This window comes from Nerophis ophidion, linkage group LG09 (assembly GCF_033978795.1).
Source record: "Nerophis ophidion isolate RoL-2023_Sa linkage group LG09, RoL_Noph_v1.0, whole genome shotgun sequence".
In the NCBI taxonomy this organism is placed as follows: domain Eukaryota; kingdom Metazoa; phylum Chordata; class Actinopteri; order Syngnathiformes; family Syngnathidae; genus Nerophis; species Nerophis ophidion.
Genome location: NC_084619.1, coordinates 1,827,739 through 1,851,881, shown reverse-complemented (window position 1 = coordinate 1,851,881; position 24,143 = coordinate 1,827,739). Strand labels below are relative to the sequence as shown.

The 24,143-nt window shown below is 39.1% G+C and overlaps 1 non-coding gene across 1 annotated transcript; it reads left to right on the top strand.

Annotated features, from left to right (window-relative positions):
- The first annotated feature begins 14,380 nt into the window (after positions 1-14,380).
- On the top strand, positions 14,381-14,463 carry trnal-cag (transfer RNA leucine (anticodon CAG)). Its single transcript has one exon. It is a non-coding gene; the product is annotated as a tRNA-Leu (tRNA).
- The last annotated feature ends 9,680 nt before the right edge of the window (positions 14,464-24,143 follow it).

Genomic DNA, 24,143 nt, shown 5'->3' with positions numbered 1-24,143 from the left:
ATTAACGCAGTTCAAGGAGAGAACTGAATATCAATTCAAATGGCGGACAAAACGGACATTGAGAGCAGAGACCACACGCTTCCTCATCCAAAACAGCATTTTTTGTATTTATTTTTTTTTCAAAACATTAAAGCATTGTTCACCATGCACCCACCGGAGCAACTCACTCCCAATTTCCATTTCTTTTTGCCCCCCACCCACCCCGCCCCTGTAGAAAGGCTGAATCGGATCTGGACTCATTGGTGTGTGGATAATGAAGGGGTTACCAGGAGCTGGGGAGAGACCCAGTAATTCCCCCGCACCGGGGGGGGGCTTTTATTTTTTTATTTTTTTTGGGGTGGTGTTTGGATGAGTAGCCCTGCTCCGTGATGCATGCACTCATGTGAGCTTGTGACAGCCCTCAGCCAAATCCGAGGCCTGACACGGACGCTGCATGTATTACTGAGATACAGGACACACCTCTCTCCCCATGTGAGGATGCTGCCGAATAGCTGGGAAAAATATACCAGAAGTAACCGTGCAGTTGCATGTGTTACAGTACTGTTTTTTTTTAACGGGTACATAGTTTTGGACTGTGCATGAGTAGAAAACAAACATTTGGATACGGGTGTCGGACGGGACGTTCTGAAAACAATCGCAAAAGGAAGGTAAAAAGGGGGGGAAAATTCCCCTTTGACGCTCTCAAAAACGTTGACTGTGAAACACGTCGTTGGAGTTGTGTTGATATTAATAATGCGAGCCATTACTCTGGATTTTCCCCTTAAAGGACTATAAGGCGCACTTAAAATCCTTTCCTTTTCTCAAAAATCAAGGGTGCGCCTTACAACCCGGTGCGCCTAATGTTCGGAATAATTCTGGATTTGCTTACCGACCTCAAAACTGTCAGAGTTATTTGATGACAAACCCCAAGATGCGGAGATGCAGGCAGGCATGGAATGATAAAACAGGATTTAATTAAATACTACAACTAAAACAAAGAAAGGGTACAAACAAAAAGCTCGCACGTGGGCGGATATAACAAACGAAGGGCTATGAACAACCAAATCGGAAGCAGGGAACAAAAAACAGTAAGCTACAAAACATCTACCAAATATAGCTTACCGCTACGCTGCATTCACACGAGCAGTGAGAATGACAAGTAGAAAATGACATCGACACGACAATAATCCAGCCCTGACTGGACGAGAAAACAGGTCTTAAATAGTGGCCGGCTGATTGACACCAGGTGTGGCCAGGTGCCAATCAGCCCCAGCTGAGGGGACACAGCACTCAGGGAGACAAACAGGAAACAGAACCAAAATAAGAGTGCTGACAGGAACTAAAGACAAACGCAGAGGAAAAACTAAGACATAAACCAAAACTGTCAGGGACAAGCCTGACAAAAACAATTTTATTCGGCACATGGTGTAACGATAATTTTGACCAGTAGATGGCAGTCACAGGTAAGAGATACGTGTAGACTGCAATATGACGCCAGTGAAAGGCACCAAAACTTTAAATCAGGGGTCCCCAAACGACGGCCCACAGGCCAGATCCGGCCCGCTAGTGTTTGAGATCTGGCCCGTGGGAAGTCCAAAGTTATTTATTTATTTATTTTATTGTAATTTTTTCTTAATCTGTCCGTTCTAATCCATTTTGTACCACTTGTTGCTTGTTACTGCCGCTCAGGCAAATCACATTGTCTATATATATATATATATATATATGGATGATCTAATTAAGGCATATATATATATATATATATATATATATATATATATATATATATATATATATATATATATATATATATATATGCCTTAATTAGATCATCCAGAGAATAGTGCTCGATACCGTGGTAGAGCAGGATATATATATGTGTGGGGGAAAAAAAATCACAAGACTACTTCATCTCTACAGAACTGTTTCATGAGGGGTTCCCTCAATCATCAGGAGATTTTAATGGAAGCATTCACATACCAGTATATATATATATATATGTCTTAATTGAATTATCTAGAAAATAGTGCTCGATACCGCGCAATAGTATATACATACATATATTTGGCTGTCTAAATCTGTGTTAGTGAGCATTTCTTCTTTGCCACGATAATCCATCCCACCTCACAGGTGTGGCATATCAAGATGCTGATTAAACGGCATGATTATTGCACAGGTAGGCCTTAGGCTGCCCAGAACACTCTATCACAAAAACACAAGAGTTGTAGAAATAATTGGAAAGTCAAGACAGCCATGACGTTATGTTCTTTACAAGTGTATGTAAACTTTTGACCATGACTGTAGTGTTTGTCCATTTTGGCAAACAGCCTCTCATTACCACACCATCCGCATAGCAGAAAAAAATCTCCGTCTTTCTGGGTTCATCACTCTACGTTTGCCATAGTCTCAGCTCGGGTCATGGAAATTAGCATATCATCTGGCAAAATGGTTCGACAATTTGTGGGTGTGGCCCTCTTGGGTGGGTGGGGGGTCACCTTAAACATCATCTTTGAGCCACCATAGGACCCTCCTGTACTGCGGGGTTAAATATGACCACTTCATTATGATAAAGACGTGAACAACTCCCCGGCACTGTCAATAGGCATCGAGTCCCGGCTCCATCCTGCCTGACTCGCCGTCTCTTAGGACCCCCGCATGAGCCCCCCATCCATCATCTGAATACTGCGGGGTGTGAATCATTGCAGATCATTATAGTAACAGAGAGCGCAGTGGTGATTGGCTGTGATTGCTAGATTACAGGGATCCGAGGGGTGATCCATCACGCCGGGTGGCACGCTAACGCCTCCGTGTGATGGGGTTCACCCCGGGGGGTCAGGGCCGGGTCAGCCAGACGAGCTCTCCCCTCCACAGAAAGCTGCGACCGACTACCCAAGGCTCGACGTGCGCGGTAATTCTTATCCCATTTCTCAATTTGTCTTGAACTTGTAATCAGCGGGATTATAGATTTATTGGGACGACTTCAGACATATGGAGATATGATAGCATAAATGCTAAAATTGGATCCCTACACAATCCCGTGCAGTTTTCACGGAGACTTGTTCCTCACAGGTACAACGTGAAAATGTTCAAATGTAACAGGAATTCGCAGCTCAAACTTATTTTAATGCGATGGTTATGTCTCGTTTTTATTATTGTAGATCATGTTGGTCCCAGGCAGGCAAAATGACACTGAGGCACAAACAATCACTTCAAATCAATTACCGAAAACCACAACTCCACCATCACTGTTTAGTTCTTCAGAAATGATAGACTGTTCAATTTTTCTAACATTCAAAGATTAGCATCAATGCGAATGGCCCATAAAATCCTAAATAACATTGCACCAGCGCAACTTGAGCACTTTGTCTAGTTTACATCTGTTGTGACAACGAGAAACACACGAGCCTCCACCGGGGGGCAGTGTAGTGTACCCAGATGTTAGGGATGATGTTCGAAAACCTGTTCTCCCCATTGTTTGATCAGAAAAGAACCGATTCCATGGATTCGAATTCCTTTTTGAGAAACAGTTCCCGTTATCGAAGCCAGTATAGTAAAGAAAAAGATCTATCCATCCATCCATCCATCATCCAAATCTATGTCTCACACTCAAACTAACCAGTAAACATGCTTTATGGGCCAAAGCTTAAAAATCACTTGGAATGGATCTAACTATCATTTAAAAGGTTTCCCTAAGGGGACCTGTTTTTTGGTCCCCATACCGTCTGAAGTCCCCAAAAGGTGACTGTGTAAACAGAGCGATGTCCCCACTAATTCGGAATTGCCAGAACACACACACACACACACACACGCTAGCTAACCTGAGGCAACGTGTTGTCATCCAAATGAGATAAGTTTATTTTCCCCTAGACCGGCATTGGTTCCTTCATCCCCTCCAGGTTCCGGGCTGTGCCGGAAAACAGTGGGGGGTCCAGCCCAGCACCTGCAGCTCCAGAGGGGGTGGCCCTCAAGTGGAGAAAAGGGCTTTGGCTGCAGCCCAAATATATGCCTTCCACCTTCTGTGCCAACGCACGCGTCTTAGAAAAAGCAGGAGGAAACAATATTGTCGAACAAATGTCCTCTAATCTCAGCCTGCTGCGCCGAGGTCCTGGATGGCTTCTTTCTCATTGTCCCATCCAGGTGTCAACTGTTCCATAAGGTTCATACAACGCTTCTCAGTTATTTTATATCATTACCCCCCATTGGGGACAGAGTTTGAAGACCCCGTGCAATGATATACAAACCCCGTTTCCATATGAGTTGGGAAATTGTGTTAGATGTAAATATAAACAGAATACAATGATTTGCAAATCCTTTTCAAGCCATATTCAGTTGAATATGCTACAAAGACAACATATTTGATGTTCAAAGGGATAAAAAAAAATGTTGGTGCAAATAATCATTATCTTTGGAATTTGATGCCAGCAACATGTGACAAAGAAGTTGGGAAAGGTGGCAATCAATGCTGATAAAGTTGAGTAATGCTCATCAAACACTTATTTGGAACAACCCACAGGTGTGCAGGCTAATTGGGAACAGGTGGGTGCCATGATTGGCTATAAAAACAGCTTCCATGAAATGCTAAGTAACTCACAAACAAGGATGGGGTGAGGGTCACCAATTTGTAAGCAAATTTTCGAACAGTTTTAGAACAACATTTCTCAACGAGCTATTGCAAGGAATTTAGGGATTTTACCATCTACGGTCCGTAAAATCATCAAAAGGTTCGGAGAATCTGGAGAAATCACTGCACGTAAGCGATGATATTACGGACCTTTGATCCCTCAGGCGGTACTGCATCAAAAAACAACATCAGTGTGTAAATGATATCACCACATGAGCTCAGGAACACTTCATAAAACCACTGTCAGTAAATACAGTTGGTCGCTACATCTGTAAGTGCAAGTTAAAACTCTACTATGCAAAGTCAAACCCATTTACCAACAACACCCTGAAACGCCGCCGGCTTCGCTGGGCCCGAGCTTATCTAAAATGGACTGATGCAAAGTGGAAAAGTGGTCTGACGAGTCCACATTTCAAATTATAATTGGAAACAGAGGACGTGGTGTCCTCCAGAACAAAGAGTAAAATAGCCATTCGGATTGTTATACGCGCAAAGTTCAACAGCCAGCATGTGTGATGGTATGGGGGTGTATTAGTGCCCAAGGCATGGGTAACTTACACATGTGTGATGGTATGGGGGTGTATTAGTGAACAAGACATGGGTAACTTACACATGTGTGATGGTATGGGGGTGTATTAGTGCCCAAGGCATGGGTAACTTACACATCTGTGAAGGCACCATTAATGCTGAAAGGTACATACAGGTTTTGGAGCAACATATGTTGTCATCCAAGCAATGTTATCATGGACGCCCCTGCTTATTTCAGCAAGAGAATGCCAAGCCACGTGTTACAAAGGCGTGGCTTTGTAGTAAAAGAAAGTGGATACTTTCCTGGCCCGCCTGTAGTCCTGACCTGTCTCCCATCAAAAATGTGTGGTGCATTATGAAGCGTAAAATACGACAGCGGAGATCCTGGACTGTTGAAGGACTGAAGCTCTACATAAAACAAGAATGGGAAAGAATTCCACTTTCAAAGCTACAAAAAATAGTTTCCTCAGTTCCCAAACATTTATTGAGGGTTGTTAAAAGAAAAGGTGATGTAACACAGTGGTGAACATGCCCTTTCCCAACTACTTTGGCACGTGTTGCAGCCATGAAATTCTAAGTTAATTATTATTTGCAAAAAAAAAAAAAAGTTTATGAGTTTGAACATCAAATATGTTGTCTTTGTAGCATATTCAACTGAATATGGCTTGAAAAGGATTTGCAAATCATTGCATTCTGTTTATATTTACATCTAACACAATTTCCCAACTCATATGGAAACGGGGTTTGTATTAGAAATGGCAACAGCAGAGGGTGAATGTCCCATAACAAGAAGATAGAGAAAAAGAAGAAGTTTATCGACTACGTCATCCGCACAGACTACAGTGGCGGACCTGCGTAAATTTTCAGGACTTATGCAGATCCCAAATACACATCAGCAGGTACCAGAAGGTAAGAAAAGTTGTTTTTTCATAATATTTGCGAGATAAAACGGCAGATAATATGTCTGCTAATAGGTGCTATTTTGCGGTCCTTATACACACACCATGATGATACTCGTATGTTTAATGTGCCGACAATCCATCAAGCGGTGCGGCTTCATAGCTAACCGAAGTCACACTAAAAACATTTTGACAGATTTTTGAGTGCAGTGTGTAACGTTGTATATTCTCAATGGAACATTTAAAGTTTTGGTGTTTAATTACTGCCTGTCATGATCCGCTACTTGGATCATGTCATATTTGTTTTGTTCCGTCTTTGTATCACATCCTGTTTAGTATTTGTCTTCCTTAGTTCCTGGTGGCACTTCCTGTTTGTTTCCGTTGCCATAGTTATGTATTAGTGTCACCTGCATCTTGTTTTTCACGCGCACCTGCTCTGTGATTATCTCATTTATTTAAGCCTGCCCTGTTTTGTTCATTCGGTCTCGCAGTCTAGTTTGCTGTCCGATCCAACAGGTGACGTCGCTATCCCCGATTGTGGTAAAGAACTTTTTGTATTCGTTAGCTTCCACGCTATTTCTCTGTTTGTTTCCCTAGCTTACATGCTAGCGCCTTTAGGTCCTTCTAGCTCCCATGCTAGTTCTGTTTGTTTTGTCTTTAGTGCCTTGTGCAAGTGTTTTCTGCTCGTAGTCTGTTTTTGTTGTGTTAAATAAATCATCATTCCTTACCTTCACACTGTGTCCGAATCCGACTGCTTCGTGAGAGAACGCACCCGCTTCACCACAATGCCAGCGAAGCGACAGACTGCCATCATATTGCAGTCTGCACTTGTCTCTTATGTATGACTGCCATCTACTGGCCACACTTATCAATAAACCATGTACCTAATAAAATTGCTTTGAGGTCAGTAAGCCCAACCAGAATAATATAATAATAGTAATTATAAGATGCACTGTCGATTTTTGAGAAAATGAAAGGATTTTAAGTGCACCTTATAGTCCGAAAAATACAGTAAATTACACTCGGAAAATCGCGTCCAACCTAACAGAAATGATCTAAAAGCTGAAAAATTACTTGGGGGAACTGAGATTGGTACTATTTTTACAGAAAAACCGCACCATAGGTAAAAAAAAAAACACCAAAAACCTGTACAAATATTGTGAAAAGGACAATTGAAACATAGAATTGAAAAATGGATAGAATATTGATGAAATTGGAAAAAAAAATCAATTAATTGATTGCTATTTTTATATACATTATACATACATTCCTAATGAGACAAGAGATATAGCTCGATCTTCAATCAACAAACTTGTTGAGAGTGAATCAGCAGAGTTGTAGTATTGCACTCATTACCATTTTAGACCTACTACCAATCTTCGAAAGGTTATTTCTACTATGCTCTCTAGTTAACCATCCTTTGTATTGTTTCCATTCACTCATGTGATTACTTTTGAATTATCTCCCAACAGGGCTTCCCTGCTTAGGCTGCTGCCCCCGCGACCCGACCTCGGATAAGCGGAAGATGATGGATGGATGGATGGATATCTCCCAACACAAACACAGTCTTCTGCGGAACTCGGAAGTAAAAGGCAAACGCCATCCGCCAAGAATTACAATGTGTTGTTAAATTGTTAATAGGTAGTAAATTCATGCAGTCGCTAAGAAATGAACAGAGTGTTTTTTTTTTGTTTAGTTTTTTATAAGCCAGCACACAATACTTAACACTGCCCTGTGGTGTGTGTTATTGGAACATTTCATTTGAAATGATTTTCCTGATCACTGGCTTATCTCTTGGAATCCTTCACTGAAGAATTTAGCAATTTGGTTAAAAAAATAAATAAACGAAAAAGAAAAGTCAGTCAGCGAAAGTAACTGAAATTTAGTTTTGCTCATCAAAAAAAACGGAATTTCCTGATTGGTTCCTAAAAAAAAAACAATTGGATTTGAGGACCATTGCCCCGAAACAGTGTTCATGTTCAGTTTCAGGAGTCAGTTGCCGTTATCTAACCCAGTGTTTTTCAAACTTTTCTGAGCCAGGACACATTTTTGTCATTGGAAAAAATCCCCAGGCACACCGCCAGCAGAAAACATAGAAAAATTAAACTCAGCAGCCGATATTGACAGTAAAAAGTTGTTGTTGCAATTGTTGGATATGACTTTAAACCATAACCAAGCATGCATCACTATAGCTCTTGTCTCAAAGTAGGTGTACTGTCACCACCTGTCACATCACACCCTGACTTATTTCAAGTTTTTTGGTATTTTCCTGTGTGTAGTGTTTTAGTTCTTGTCTTGCACTCCTATTTTGGTGTTGATTGTCATGTCATGTATGGATGTACTTTGTGGACGCCATCTGCTCCACATACTGTAAGTATTTGCTGTTGTCCAGCGTTCTGTTTTTGTTTACTTTGCAGCCAGTTCAGTTTTAGCTATGTTTTGCATAGCCATCCATAAGCTTCGATACTTTTTTAAACTTTTGGTTTAAGCGTTAGATACCTTTTTACCTGCAAATCTTTGTCGTCGTTCCCGACATCTACAATTAGCTACCTGCTGCCACCTACTGATTTGGAACAATATTACACGGTTACTCTGCCGAGATGTAGACAGCACAGACTGTCGACAAAGGCACATTTGCGGATTATAATTACTGTTTTTTGCCAAAAATATTTTTAACCCAATAAGGTGAAATTAAATAATCTCCCACGGAAACACCAAACAATATCACTAGTGCAGTGTTTTTCAAATTCTTTTGAACCAAGGCACATTTTGTGAGTTGAAAAAATTTGGAGGCACACCACCAATAGAAATCATTAAAAACATAACTCTGTTGACAGTAAAAAGTTGTTGTCGCAATTGTTGGATATGACTTTAAACCATAACCAAGCATGCATCACTATAGCTCTTGTCTCAAAGTAGGTGTACTGTCACCACCTGTCACATCACACCCTCACTCGTTTCAAGTTTTTGGGTGTTTTCCTGTGTGTAGTGTTTTAGTTCTTGTCTTGCACTCCTATTTTGGTGTTGATTGTCATGTCATGTATGGATGTACTTTGTGGACGCCATCTGCTCCACACGCTGTAAGTATTTGCTGTTGTCCAGCGTTCTGTTTTTGTTTACTTTGCAGCCAGTTCAGTTTTAGCTATGTTTTGCATAGCCATCCATAAGCTTCGATACTTTTTTAAACTTTTGGTTTAAGCGTTAGATACCCTTTTACCTGGAAATCTTTGTCGTCGTTCCCGACATCTACAATTAGCTACCTGCTGCCACCTACTGATTTGGAACAATATTACACGGTTAGTCTGCAGAGATCTAGACAGCACAGACTCTCAACAAAGGCACATTTGCGGATTATAATTACTGTTTTTTGCAAAAAATATTTTTAACCCAATTAGGTGAAATTTAATAATCTCCCACGGCACACCAAACAATATCACACGGTACACTAGTGAAGTGTTTTTCAAACTCTTTTGAACCAAGGCACATTTTGTGAGTTGAAAAAATTTGGAGGCACACCACCAATAGAAATCATTAAAAAACATAACTCTGTTGACCGTAAAAAGTTGTTGTCGCAATTGTTGGATATGACTTTAAACCATAACCAAGCATGCATGACTATAGCTCTTGTCTCAAAGTAGGTGTACTGTCACCACCTGTCACATCACACCCTGACTTGTTTCAAGTTTTTGGGTGTTTTCCTGTGTGTAGTGTTTTAGTTCTTGTCTTGCGCTCCTATTTTGGTGTTGATTGTCATGTCATGTATGGATGTACTTTGTGGACGCCATCTGCTCCACACGCTGTAAGTATTTGCTGTTGTCCAGCGTTCTGTTTTTGTTTACTTTGCAGCCAGTTCAGTTTTAGCTATGTTTTGCATAGCCATCCATAAGCTTCGATACTTTTTTAAACTTTTGGTTTAAGCGTTAGATACCCTTTTACCTGCAAATCTTTGTCGTCGTTCCCGACATCTACAATTAGCTACCTGCTGCCACCTACTGATTTGGAACAATATTACACGGTTACTCTGCCGAGATCTAGACAGCACAGACTGTCGACAAAGGCACATTTGCGGATTATAATTACTGTTTTTTGCAAAACATATTTTTAACCCAATAAAGTGAAATTAAATAATCTCCCACGGAAACACCAAACAATATCACACGGTACACTAGTGAAGTGAAGTGAAGTGAATTATATTTATATAGCGCTTTTTCTCAAGTGACTCAAAGCGCTTTACATAGTGAAACCCAATATCTAATTTTAGTGCAGTTTTTTTCAAACTCTTTTGAACCAAGGCACATTTTGTGAGTTGAAAAAATTTGGAGGCACACCACCAACAGAAATCATTAAAAAACGTAACTCAGTTGACAGTAAAAAGTTGTTGTCGCAATTGTTAGATACGACTTTAAACCATAACCAAGCATGCATCACTATAGCTCTTGTCTCAAAGTAGGTGTACTGTCACCACCTGTCACATCACACCCTCACTTATTTTGAGTTTTTGGACTGTTTCCTGTGTGTAGTGTTTTAGTTATTGTCTTGCACTCCTATTTTGGTGTTGATTGTCATGTCATGTATGGATGTACTTTGTGGACGCCATCTGCTCCTCACGCTGTAAGTCTTTGCTGTCGTCCAGCGTTCTGTTTTTGTTAACTTTGCAGCCAGTTCAGTTTTAGTTTAGTTCCACACAGCCATCCCTAAGCTTCAATGCCTTTTGTTTATTTTGGGTTTAAGCGTTAGATACGCTTTAACCTGCAAATCACCTTCGTCGTTCCCGACATCTACAATGATCTACCTGCTGCCACCTACTGATATGGAAGAGTATTACAAGGTTACTCTGCCCAGCAACACCGACACTCAACAACAACACATCATTTGCAGACTATAAATACTGGTTTGCAAAAAATATTTTTAACCCAATTAGGTGAAATGATATCATCTCCAATGACACACCAAACAATATCTCACGGTACACTAGTGCAGTGTTTTTCAACCTTTTTTGAGCAAGGCACATTTTTTGTGTTGAAAAAATCCAGAGGCACACCAGCAGAAATCATTAAAAAGACAAAACTTAGTCGAGAGTAAAAAGTAGGTGTGCTGTCACCACCTGGCACATCACACCCTGACTTATTTAGAGTTTTTGGAGTTTTCCTGTGTGTAGTGTTTTAGTTCTTGTCTTGCGCTCCTATTTCGGTGGCTGTTTCTCGTTTTTTGTTATTTTCCTGTAGCAGTTTCATGTCTTTCTTTGAGCCCTATTTCCCGCATCTACTTTGTTTTAGCAATCAAGAATATTTCAGTTGTTTTTATCCTTCTTTATGCAGACATTGTTGATTGTCATGTCATGTTCGGATGTACGTTGTGGAACGCCTTATTTGCTCTGCAGTAAGTCTTTGCTGTCGTCCAGCATTCTGTTTTTGTTGACTTTGTAGCCAGTTGTTTTCATTCTTCGTTGCGGGGACATTGTTGATAGTCATGTCATGTGCGGATGTACATTTTGGACGCCGTCTTCGATCCACAGTAAGTCTTTGCTGTCGTCCAGCATTCTGTTTCTGTTTACTCTGTAGCCAGTTCAGTTTTAGTTTCGTTCTGCATAGCCTTCCTTAAGCTTCAATGCCTTTTCTTAGGGTCACTCACTTTTTGTTTATTTTTGGTTTGAGCATTAGACACCTTTTTACCTGCACCCTGCCTCCCGCTGTTTCCGACATCTACGAATCAATAAGCTACCGGCTGCCACCTACTGATATGGAAGAGTATTACACGGTTACTATGCCGAGCAACACCGACACTCAGCAACAACACATCATTTGCAGACTATAATTAACTTGTTTGCAATATTTTTAACCCAAATAGGTGAAATTAGAGGATCTCCCACGGCACACCGGACTGTATCTCCCGGTGCACTAGTGGTTGAAAAACACTGATCCAACCTACAGTAGGTGGTGGGTGTTTATTTCAAATAAACGAGCAAGTGACCGGTGGGTGGGGAGTGTATCTATGGCAACAGTCTGGTCCCCAGCTGTCAGGGAGAAGAAGAAGATGGGTGCCATGAGCAGGAGAGACCACTTAACCTCAGCTGCTCCACAGCTTAGGGGAGTCAAGATGCTGCTGAAGCCTGCACGGAACCTCACTTAATATGTAGACAATAACCCCCTCCTTCTCCACACAAAGGACGACTTCAAACCGGCAAGTGAAAACAAAAAAAGAGAGCAAAGATTTTGAAAAAAGAACAGTCTCTTCTCCCTATGAGAAGCTCTAATACACCAGATGGAATGTGGGATACGAGGCGAAGGGGGTTCAAAAAGAAAACTGGAAAAACTAATTAAATCCGGTTTAACTGGAAAAGCCATTTAATTGTTAGTTGTTTACTTCAGATACAGCGTTGCTATTTTCCGGCAGAATTTGATCGCAGCAGGAACCATCTGCCAACGTCGCATCAAACCGCATGAGGATCCGGAGAGCAGTGAAAACCAGGCGTGTTTATCGGAGTTCTGTCGTCTTTATTGTTTATCAGGTAACAAAACAACAACAACAAAAAAAGCAGGTTCTACTTTTAGGGATGTCGATGTCTGTGCTGTAATGACCTGGATTTTACTGACTAATGTTTGGGAATATGTCGGACTTCACACTACTGCCTGCCATCAGTCCAAATAGTCACTATTTAAGTCCCATCTTAAAACTCATTTGTATATTCTAGTCTTTATATAGATCCCCCTTTTTACACCGGTTGATCTGCCGTTTCTTTTCTTGACTTCTCTGCCCCCCTCTCCCTTGTGGACTGGTCTCTCACTATTATGTTAGATCCACTATGGACTGGACTCTCCCTATTATGTTAGATCCACTATGGACTGGACTCTCACTATTATGTTAGATCCACTATGGACTGGACTCTCTCACTATTATGTTAGATCCACTATGGACTGGACTCTCACAATATTATGTTAGATCCACTATGGACTGGACTCACACTATTATGTTAGATCCACTATGGACTGGACTCTCACTATTATGTTAGATCCACTATGGACTGGACTCTCTCACTATTATGTTAGATCCACTATGGACTGGACTCTCACAATATTATGTTAGATCCACTATGGACTGGACTCACACTATTATGTTAGATCCACTATGGACTGGACTCTCACTATTATGTTAGATCCACTATGGACTGGACTCACACTTTTATGTTAGATCCACTATGGACTGGACTCTCACTATTATGTTAGATCCACTATGGACTGGACTTTCACACTATTATGTTAGAACCACTATGGACTGGACTCTTACACTATTATGTTAGATCCACTATGGACTGGACTCTCACTATTATGTTAGATCCACTATGGACTGGACTCTCACTATTATGTTAGATCCACTATGGACTGGACTCTCACTATTATGTTAGATCCACTATGGACTGGACTCTCACACTATTATGTTAGATCCACTATGGACTGGACTCTCACTATTATGTTAGATCCACTATGGACTGGACTCTCACACTATTATGTTAGATCCACTATGGACTGGACTCTCATACTATTATGTTAGATCCACTATGGACTGGACTCTCACACTATTATGTTAGATCCACTATGGACTGGACTCTCACACTATTATGTTAAATCCACTATGGACTGGACTTTCACACTATTATGTTAGATCCACTATGGACTGGACTCTCACTATTATGTTAGATCCACTATGGATTGGACTTTCACTATTATGTTGGATCCACTATGGACTGGACTGTAGATATATATAAATATATGAAATACTTGAATTTCAGTGAATTCTAGCTATAAATAAACTCCTCCCACCTTAGCCCCCCCGCGGGCTACGAAGCAGTTGCCAGCGGAAAAGGATATTTCATCACAACACCCTGTTTCGGTTTTTATTTAAGACGGCAAAATTTGCGTCCGTGCACAAAAATAATAGCCTATAGGTAATTCTTCAATATACCGTATATTTTTATTCTGAAGAAATAGCAATTCTTGAAAGATCGGAATTGACGATTACTTCAGTCTAAACGCAATGTGACCTGAATTGGATTTTTTCAGTCAGCTTTGGGCGAGCTACGTAACTCTGGTTTTCGGTGAGCAAAGTCTGTTGAAGACGACCAAATTTCCGATGCAACACTTATCAATGGTGTGTAAATAATAGTCTATATGTGACATATGAATATATAGTTTGATTCTGAATAAATAGCAATTGTTGAAAGATCGGAATCTACGCTCTGGGGCATTTGCTTCCATGTGAGTTGTAAGATCAACGCTGATGTCCATGTCTCCTCTACTTAACAGCCGTTAAAAGATCGGAACCCTCCCAAATATATGACACAATATAATATTTATAGGTCAGGATGGCCGAGCGGTCTAAGGCGCTGCGTCCAGGTCGCAGTCTCCCCTGGAGGCGTGGGTTCGAATCCCACTTCTGACAATTTCTTTTACCGTGAATTAAATAACGTGGACCCCGACTTAAACAAGTTGAGGAACTTATTGGGGTGTTACCATTTAGTGCTCAATTATACGGAATATGTACTGTACTGTACAATCTACTCATACAAGTTTCAACCAATCAATACATCCATTCATGAATTATTTAACTTTCATTTACTTTCACATAAAAAAACACTAATTTTAAGGTGTTGTGACTTTTATTTTATTTTGTAGTAGTTACGACTTTCTGACGGTCAACTTCCTTTGTTTTCACATTTGTGAAAATGTGCAAGTGCGCGTTTACACTGGAGTCTGATAAAAATCAAAGTTTACAATTACAGTGTAAATCAGGGGTCCCCAAACTTTTTGACCCGGGGGCTGCATTGGATTAAAATAATTTGGCCGGGCTGTATATATATATATATATATATATATATATATATATATATATATATATATATATATATATATATATATATATATATATATTAGGGCTGGGCAACGATGACAAATTTTAATCGAAGTTAATCGCACTATTTCTCTGATTAATCGCGATTAACTGCATTGTATACGCAAAGCCCAATAATGAATTCAAAAGTAGTGTGTAGTGCACCTTTATTGGAATATTCTCCCACATGAACAAAAGCGCCAAAACATTTGTTGTGCAAACACAATTTAAATCAGTCCTTGTTAAACAGTAGCAGTTAAATAGAATATTTTATGAAAATCAACTCAAAAAATTTAAATACACACATTTAAGCTTGTTGCCACTGCCAGGGTATTTAAGTTATCCTGTTTGTTATGGAAAATAAATATAATCTACATACAAATCTCTGAGCCACAATCATAACATCTGAACAGGCAATTTCTGAGGTAACAGCAGAAACATTTTTTTTATCAGGGATCTTATGTTTAAAAAACCTATATTATAGGTAGTGGGCTGTTTTAAGGGATTTTTGATCAAATTATCCGTAGTAGCAATATTAATAATGTTGTGTTTATTCTGCGTAGTGCACTTAAAATAATTATGACCATATCTAGGAATTGATATGATGGGAATTTTCCGATTGTTTGCTTGGTGCTTTGATAAACTGAAGGTATCATATACATGGTACTATATTGTGATGTTATGAGCCAGGGACAAAAAGAACTACCCTACCCAGCATGCAACAGGAGTGAGGAGCATGTATAGGTTGTGTCGCCATGACGACATCTTGTATGTTGTGATATGCACGCTCTGAAAGTAAACGTTAAGAAGTCAGCCAACACTCCTGGTCTGCATTATTCATAAATAGACAGACAACACATATACTCCGCTGCTTCACAGGCCGCTGGATGTAGCCGGCAAAGTATTCCCATGCTAGCTAGCCGCTCTAGCAAGCACGCCTCATTCAGTCCAAAACGGCCCGATCTATCCACATTCAGAATTGTCTGGCGGTCGTAAGTGATCCCGGAGTGACCACGCTGTAAGCCAGCCAATGAATTTGCAGAATTGTCCGGTATTTTTGCCAAATGTTCCATCTTTACCAAGAGCCCCTCCACGCCGAAGTACATCCGGGTGACGCCATCTTGTTAAGAAAAGGCGTTAACAAAATAAAAGCATGTAAACAACATACGCAAATGTGCGATAAAATAATTGTCGGCGTTAATAGATTGATGAGTTAACTCGTAATTAACGCATTAATTTGCCCACCCCTGATATATATATATATATATATATATATATATATATATATATATATATATATATATATATATATATGTATATATATATATATATGTATATATATATATATATATATGAAAATATATGCTATCACGTCATTGATTGGAAAATGCATTTTTGGACAATATGATTTGCCTGAGCGGCAAGGAGACTCCGAGAGTAACAATCAACAAGCGGTAGAAAATGGATGAAAAAGGACAGATTTTAAAAATAATAATAATAATAATAATAATAATAATAATAATAAAAAAAATAAAAACTTTTTTTTTTTTTTTTTTTTAACATGGCACTTCCTGAGGGCCAGATCTCAAACACTGGCGGGCCGGATCTGGCTCGCGGGCCATAGTTTGGGGACCCCTGGTGTAAATAGTCAGTTGGAACAAAATCAGATCTCCAAAAAATCTGATTTGAGCCATTTTGGCCTCCAGTGTAAAAAAGTCATTGTTTCCTGGCGGACCTTTTAAGTGACGGACACACTAATCCAAACCAGCAGTAACAATGGACAGGTAGAAGGAGGATTTTAGGTAATCCGACAAATTGGTCAACTTTGGCATCTTATTTTTAAACCGGAAAATGGCGAGAAAGACGCTTGCTTCCGTCCTCATAATTTTCTTTGTGAGGATCATCAATCAATCAATCAATCAACGATTATTTATATAGCCCTAAATCACTAGTGTCTCAAAGGGCTGCACAAACCACAACACAAACCACTTCGACATCCTTGGTAGGCCCACATAAGGGCAAGGAAAACTCACACCCAGTGGGGCGTCGGTGACAATGATGACTGTGAGAAACCTTGGAGAGGACCGCATATGTGGGCAACCTCCCCACCCCCCCTTTAGGGGACCGAAAGCAATGGATGTCCATCGGGTCTAACATGATACAGTGAAAGTTCAATCCATAGTGGATCCAACACAGCCACGAGAGTCCAGTCGAAAGCGGATCCAACACAGCAATCATGAGTGATTCTTCATCTAAACGAGAGTATGGCGACAACCGAGCAGTCGGCATCTCACTGACAGCAGACATTGTACAGTAAGAGACGTTTTGTCATGCTTGTTGGCTCTCACAAAATATTACGTTATTATGATTACACCTCCTATTACATTACATATACTGTATATACTTACAATATGGATATAAAAAGTTGGCTCCATTGTAAGTCGACTTATTATTGTTTTTATTTACTAGTTAGAATGCATAAAAAAATAAAAACATAAAAGTGCTGGTCCAACAAAAGGATAGTAAATGTCTGGCAAAACTCCCCCCAAAAAGTGGAGTTCCCTTTTAGGCCAACCAATAGATTTCTAGGTCAATTTACAGAACAGGACATTCTCCACACATCATTTTTTCATGGCTATTCCAAATGCAATTAATGTAACTCCCTGTTGTTCAGGCCTAATTAACAGCTTAATTACTTAAGTATTTTGTGGAGAAACCTCCCATCTATTTTTTTTTTGTTTAGTCCAGTCGATAACGCTGACAAGTGGTTTATTTTTTACAACATCAAGTAGTTGTTAGGAATAATTTGACCTCATCACCCCATCGGTTAGTCGACAGCTCATTATTTCTATAATTTCCATTTCCATTTTTACAGTCTGAGGGACGCATGTTTTAAAAGAATGCACGAGTATTATCGAAGGTGCATTTTAATCATTTGAGCTGCAAACTTGTAAGCAAGGTTGTATTACTTACACTTAGGCCTATCTGCACATCATCATGTGGTTCTAATAATTCAATCCTTTCGTGTAATTCATTCAAAAAAGCAAAATATTATGAAGATCACTGCAAAGTAAAAGTATATTAGGATATTAATGACAAATGACCAGTGTAGTCCTTCAATAACGTTAGTGTTGAGTTTCAGTGTAGTTGTGTATTAGACACACACACACACACACACACACATATATATATATATATATATATATATATATATATATATATATATATATATAAAAACAAGATGGAATAATCACAACGCCTCCTTTAGAAACCAGACTTTGCAGAATTCTACAGAACTCAGCAAACACATTTGGAATCTCAAAGACAATATTGTTGAATATTCAATAACATGGCAAATTCTTGCATCCAGCACACCTTACAACAGTGGTAATAAAAGATGCAACCTATGCTTGAAAGAGAAACTGTTTATTATATATCATCCAGATCTATCATCCCTCAACAAGCGCAGTGAAATCATTTCAACATGCCGCCACAGACGGAAACACCTCCTAGGTAACACATGAGCCAATCACCACACCCTACGCCTGCTTGTACCCACCCACTCTGTGCCCTATATAAACCATTGTATGTGAATGCTTCCATTAAAATCTCCAGATGATTGAGGGAACCCCTCATGAAACACTTCTGTAGAGATGAAGAAGTCTTGTGATTTTTTTCCCCACACCTACAGTACATATATATATATATATATGTATATATGGGCAGTAACAAGCTACATTGCTTAACTACATTTTCCAGTAGCTTGGCACTAACTTAGCTAAGCTACAGAAAAAGCTACTCGATAAAAACTTAGCTACTTTTAGACTAATGTAGCGAGGTAGTTTACATCAAAGCTACCAACTACAAAAAGAGAAAATGGACTGCGAATCCAGTCCAAAAAAATACATGAAGAGAATACAATCCATACATGGGGAGAAAATCCATGATGATTGGTTGGTGTTCATATGATGAGTCACTATTGGCTAATAGGGCGAAACGTTACAGACTGGCCTATCAGAAACAAGACAACGACGACGAGGAAGCCGGAGACAGAGGGACTGTTTTGATCCGCTGCCCGGATAATATTATAATTTAGATTTTTCAGTCTTTTTGTGTTTTCTGTTGGTTTTGGACTCCTTTGGTTCCTGTTTGTGCACCTGTCAGTTGGTTTCCATAGTTACTCATTATTGTCACCTGCCGCTTGTTCCGGACGCACACCTCTTTTGTAATCACCGTCATTATTTAAGCCTGCCTTCTCCCGTCAATCCGTCTGGCTTCGTAGTTTGTTTTCACGCAACAAGTAATGACTTCTGTTTTCCTGCTTGCTACCTGCTAGTTTCCACGCTAGGCCCTTTGGTTTTTGTTAGCGTCCATGCTGAGCTCCTTTTGTTTTCTAGCTCTCATGCTAGCTCTTTTAGTTCTTTGTTTTAAGTGCTATATATATTTATTTCTTTATTTATTTTTCACACCTGTGATGATGCAGGACTTGAAGAGACGTAGCAAGCCGGAACGCGGCTGACAGGGTGCCGTGGTGTCCGTGACACGTATTGTGTCTGACAGAGGTTAGCGGGTCAGACAGGAAGGTCTGCTGTTATGAAGGGGAAGAGGACTACATTGTTCGCAGGGACTGTGCAAGAGACCGCCTAATCAGGCTTTTGTCGCCGCGGCCCACGCCAGGCAATTTAAGAGTTTGTCTTCTCCAACTCAGCTAAATTAGGCTCCAGCGACCCCAAAAGGGACAAGCGGTAGGAAATGGATGGATGGATGGGTCTTCTCCAACATTATAACACAAAATAACATTTTTCAATGGTGTTTGACATACAGTGGAAAGTGGAATCTCTGAGGTGGTTGATTATTTATTCATTTATAAAGTCTTTTCATCAAACTTTAGAGCAGGGGTCGGGAACCTTTTTGGCTGAGAGAGCCAAGAAGCCAAATATTTTAAAATGTATTTCCGTAAGAGCCGTAAAATATATTTTTTAACACTGAACACAACTAAACGCGTGCATTTTTAAGTAAGACAAAAATTTCTAGAGTATAATAGGTCTCTTATTCTTTGTAATAATATTGTTATTCTGAAGCTAACTGTGGAGGGGGGCGTGGCCTGCGGGCCTGCAGCGAAGCGGGGTGTTGCCAGGACCGGCCTCGAAATCAGCGACAGGTGCGTAGACGGTCCACCCGGGCCTTGTTATCTAATCACCTGTCACTCTGTTATAAGCAGCAGCCAGGAGGAGAGACGGGGTTGGTGCTGGAGCCAGAGGGCGAGCAAGAACGAAAGAGATAAAGACAATTGCTGGAAAGCAACTGAGAGACTTATTGAAAAATGAAACAATATTGTAACCCTGAAACGGTCTCATGTCGGTGCTTGGTGGTCTGAAGAACCCCCAGGAGGGCAAGCCCCACCCTAACCAATAATAAATAAATAACTTCTTACCATCAACGCAACTTCCTGAAGAGGTGCGGTAGGAAACGGATGGATGGATTAAAAATGCACGAGGATGTTTTATATTTTGAACATCATTTTTAACACTGATTACAAGTGGAATTATTCATTATTTATCGTGTTAAGCAGAGTCAGCTCAAATTTACCTGAGAGCCAGGTGCAGTCATCAAAAGAGCCACATCTGGCTCCCGAGCCATAGGTTCCCTACCCCTGCTTTAGAATAACACTTTAACATTCTTACCAGTTATTCAAGGCAAAACATTATGTGAATCGAGAATGTAAATTTCCCGATCACATTTGTTATCAATCCTAACTGTCATACAAGAGTAAAAAGAAGATAACCACCGTACAGTTCTCACCTTGGATGCATTTTGGGATACAAACTATGTCTCGGTTAATTGTTACTTTGCGAGAAAATATTCAGGTTACAAGCCTACCCTCCGATAATTGGCATAGCGAATGCCCCAGTGAACCTAATAAGATACACCTAAAACATCTTAAAATGTCTTACTCGCTATCATAAGCGTACAGCAAGAGATCGGAATAATTTCCTTTTTCCAACCTCAGAAATGCAAAAAGAATTTGGAGCGTGTAATTGTTAGTCTGCACCCTATTGAAGCAGGAGTCCCTATTTGAAATAATATGTAAATGGCGAACATTTATCCATGAAATTAAGCAGAAGCTGCTGATGGTGTGTTTGACGGAAAACCAGTGCAAAGGAAATAAAGAACTTTGCTCTATTAGGAGTGTAAATGCAGCTGAATGATATAAACGTGCAACTTTTGAGGCAGAAAAGAGAAACTATGTGACTTCAAGGCCTTTAGAGGTTTCGGGTGTATTTGTCCGTGATGTGCGATACCACTGGTTTTTGAGTAAAATTCAGGCTGGTATCGGCGATATCGATTGGATACCACTACTTCGGGCAAATGTACATAATGAGTCTGCTGCAAATTTTAAAAAGGTGTCTGTTTCATATTATAATGTATCTATCTTGAAATATATTACAGATGTAAGAAAAAAAAGAGCGAAAAATTGTAATATAATGAGAAAAAGCTGAAATGTTTCCACACATATGTATATATATATATATACATATATATATATATATATATATATATATATATATATATATATATATATATGTATATATATATATTTTTTTTTTTTTTAATAATTAAACAAATATCAAAATGGGTCGGAAATGTTATATAAGAAGACTCTATGAATATTGTAAGGTCTAAAAATACAAATCAAATATACTTAAAATATCAACAAAGTTTAATGACTTTATTTTTTTTTTAAATACTAACTTATGGATGATTAAGTCATTTGAAAAACAACAACAACAATAATAAATACTGTTAAATATGTAACTTAACAGTAATATTTTCTTACAGGCAGAATTTTTTGATGTTATGCAGTTAGACAAGAATTATTATTATTATTATTATTATCATTATTCTATACTTACATGGGAAAAAACCACAGTATGTATTTCGTAAAAAAGAGCAAAAAAAATCAATATGTAATGATAAAAAGGAGAAATATTCTAACATATAATAATAATATACTAGTCACTTGACACAAAATCTGTTTTAAGCATCTTTTTTTTTTTTTTAATAAAAATAGACCAACATGACCCACGCATTCCTTGAATTTTTCAGGTGGGAAAACGTTTGGACACCTCTGAACTAAAGTATCACAAAGTCTCGATATTTTGATTTGATATTATAGCGCATGAAAAGTTGGTATCAGCGGTATCGATATTTCAGCATAGATGCTAGCGTTTGTCCCTTTCCCTTACAACACTTTGTCCTAAAGCAGGGGTGTCCAAACTTTTTCCACTGAGGGCCGCATACTGAAAAATCAAAGCAAGATATTGTTTTTATTTTAAAAACCAATACAATATATGTATAAAAAATATGCACTCAGTCCCCATAGCATTTTGGTAAAAAAAAATATTAAAAATGTGTCATTAATCAGTAATATTATTTGTATTATTTTTCAATTTTTAAATCTCTAGATCATTATTAGGTCATTCTGTCAATATAACACTTTTAAAGATTTAAGTTGTGTGCTCTTTTTGTCAAAGAAAACCCTGTTTTTTATGGAAAAAAACACAAAATATGCAATATTTTTACCCAATAAAAATTTTGAGTGGAATATTTGAGATTATATAAGAATTGGAGCCTTAAAAAGGTCAGTTACTCGTAACACCATTGATTTTATTTATTTTAATTTTTGAGCAACACTTAAAACACTTAAAAACAAATCACTTTAAAAAATATTGGAATCCAAAAGGGTCCTATTCATTATATATTTTTTTACTGTTTACTTTTAACACAATAATCCCGAAATCACCTTCAGATCTATCCGTCAATTATAAGTTATATTATTGTTTATATATGGGAAGCACAAAACATGCAAAATTTCGTCCCCAAAAATATCTCAAAGTGGAATATTTAATGTGATTTTTTTTTTGGAGCCTTGAATAGGTCAATAATTCACAATGACATAGATTTTGATTCATTATTATTTTTTCAAAGAAAGAAACAGCATGCATGCTAGCTTTGTGTTATTCGAGTAAACATTGCAACATTTTATTGTTACATTCCGCCTGTTTGCTCTTTCATTACACTTTTTTATGTTTTAATTTTTTTTATATCAATCGTATTTTTAAACTGGGCCGTGGGGCCGTTAAAAAATGACCTGCGGGCCGCACTTTGGACACCCCTGTCCTAAATCCTGTGGCGTTAATTCCCCTTGGAGCTTTGCATGTATTACAGAGTGTGTGTGTGTGTGTGTGTGTGTGTGTGTGTGTGTGTGTGTGTGTGTGTGTGTGTGTGTTTGCCTGAGGCCATCCCAAGGGAGGCTTCACGGGCTTTAGAGGTCAAATCAGTTGTAAGTCTATTAAAAAGGCAAGCAAACACATTCTTGCCGTGGCTCGTCATTCAGTTGCACTTCATTTCCACTTCATCAACTGTTACTTTAGAAAAAAAAAAAAGCAAGCGCTTGAGATACAGCCTCATGTGACCTGAAAAGGCCTTTCTATGAAAGTTACAGACAGAAGACTTCCTAAAAAAAAACATGTTATATACACGTGTGCTGGAGAGTCCACATACATTTGGAGAATGACAGATGGGTTCGATTGCAATGGACGACGAGTGAGGATGACTACTCAGTGGAAAGATGGGAGAAAAACAAAGTGTTTCTGCAACGGAAGGCGACAGGAAAAGACAAAGGGCTTAAAGAGCCCTGTTTATTCACATGAGAATGAAAGATGCATTCAGAGGCAGCTTGGAGGACATACAACTCCTCCCAAGTCTGCCTGTGGGTCATTCTGCTCTCATCCAAACTCACTATGCAAACCATCAAGGTTGGATTCCCCAGCTTCTGCTCTGTATTCTGGGAATGTATCAAATATAAAAAAAATGTTTAACAGTATTACCGTACTTTCCGGACCATAGGGCGCACCGGATTATAAGGCGCACATGCCGATGAATGGTCTATTTTCTAGGTCTACGATAATATCCCGATATTTTGCCCACGATAACGATAAGATCACGATACCACGATTATGCGATAACCGATGTACTGAAAGAAATTTCATCCACGATACATCATGATTTCAGTGTCACTGAAGAAATTCAAAATGTATTGACTGCACTGAATCCACTTCACCAAAATATTTTCTGTCCGTGCAAATTAAAATTATTAAAAAAACCAACATGAATGCAGAAAAGATACATTTCAGTGCTACTGAACTTCTATGTAATCATGGACACATCAG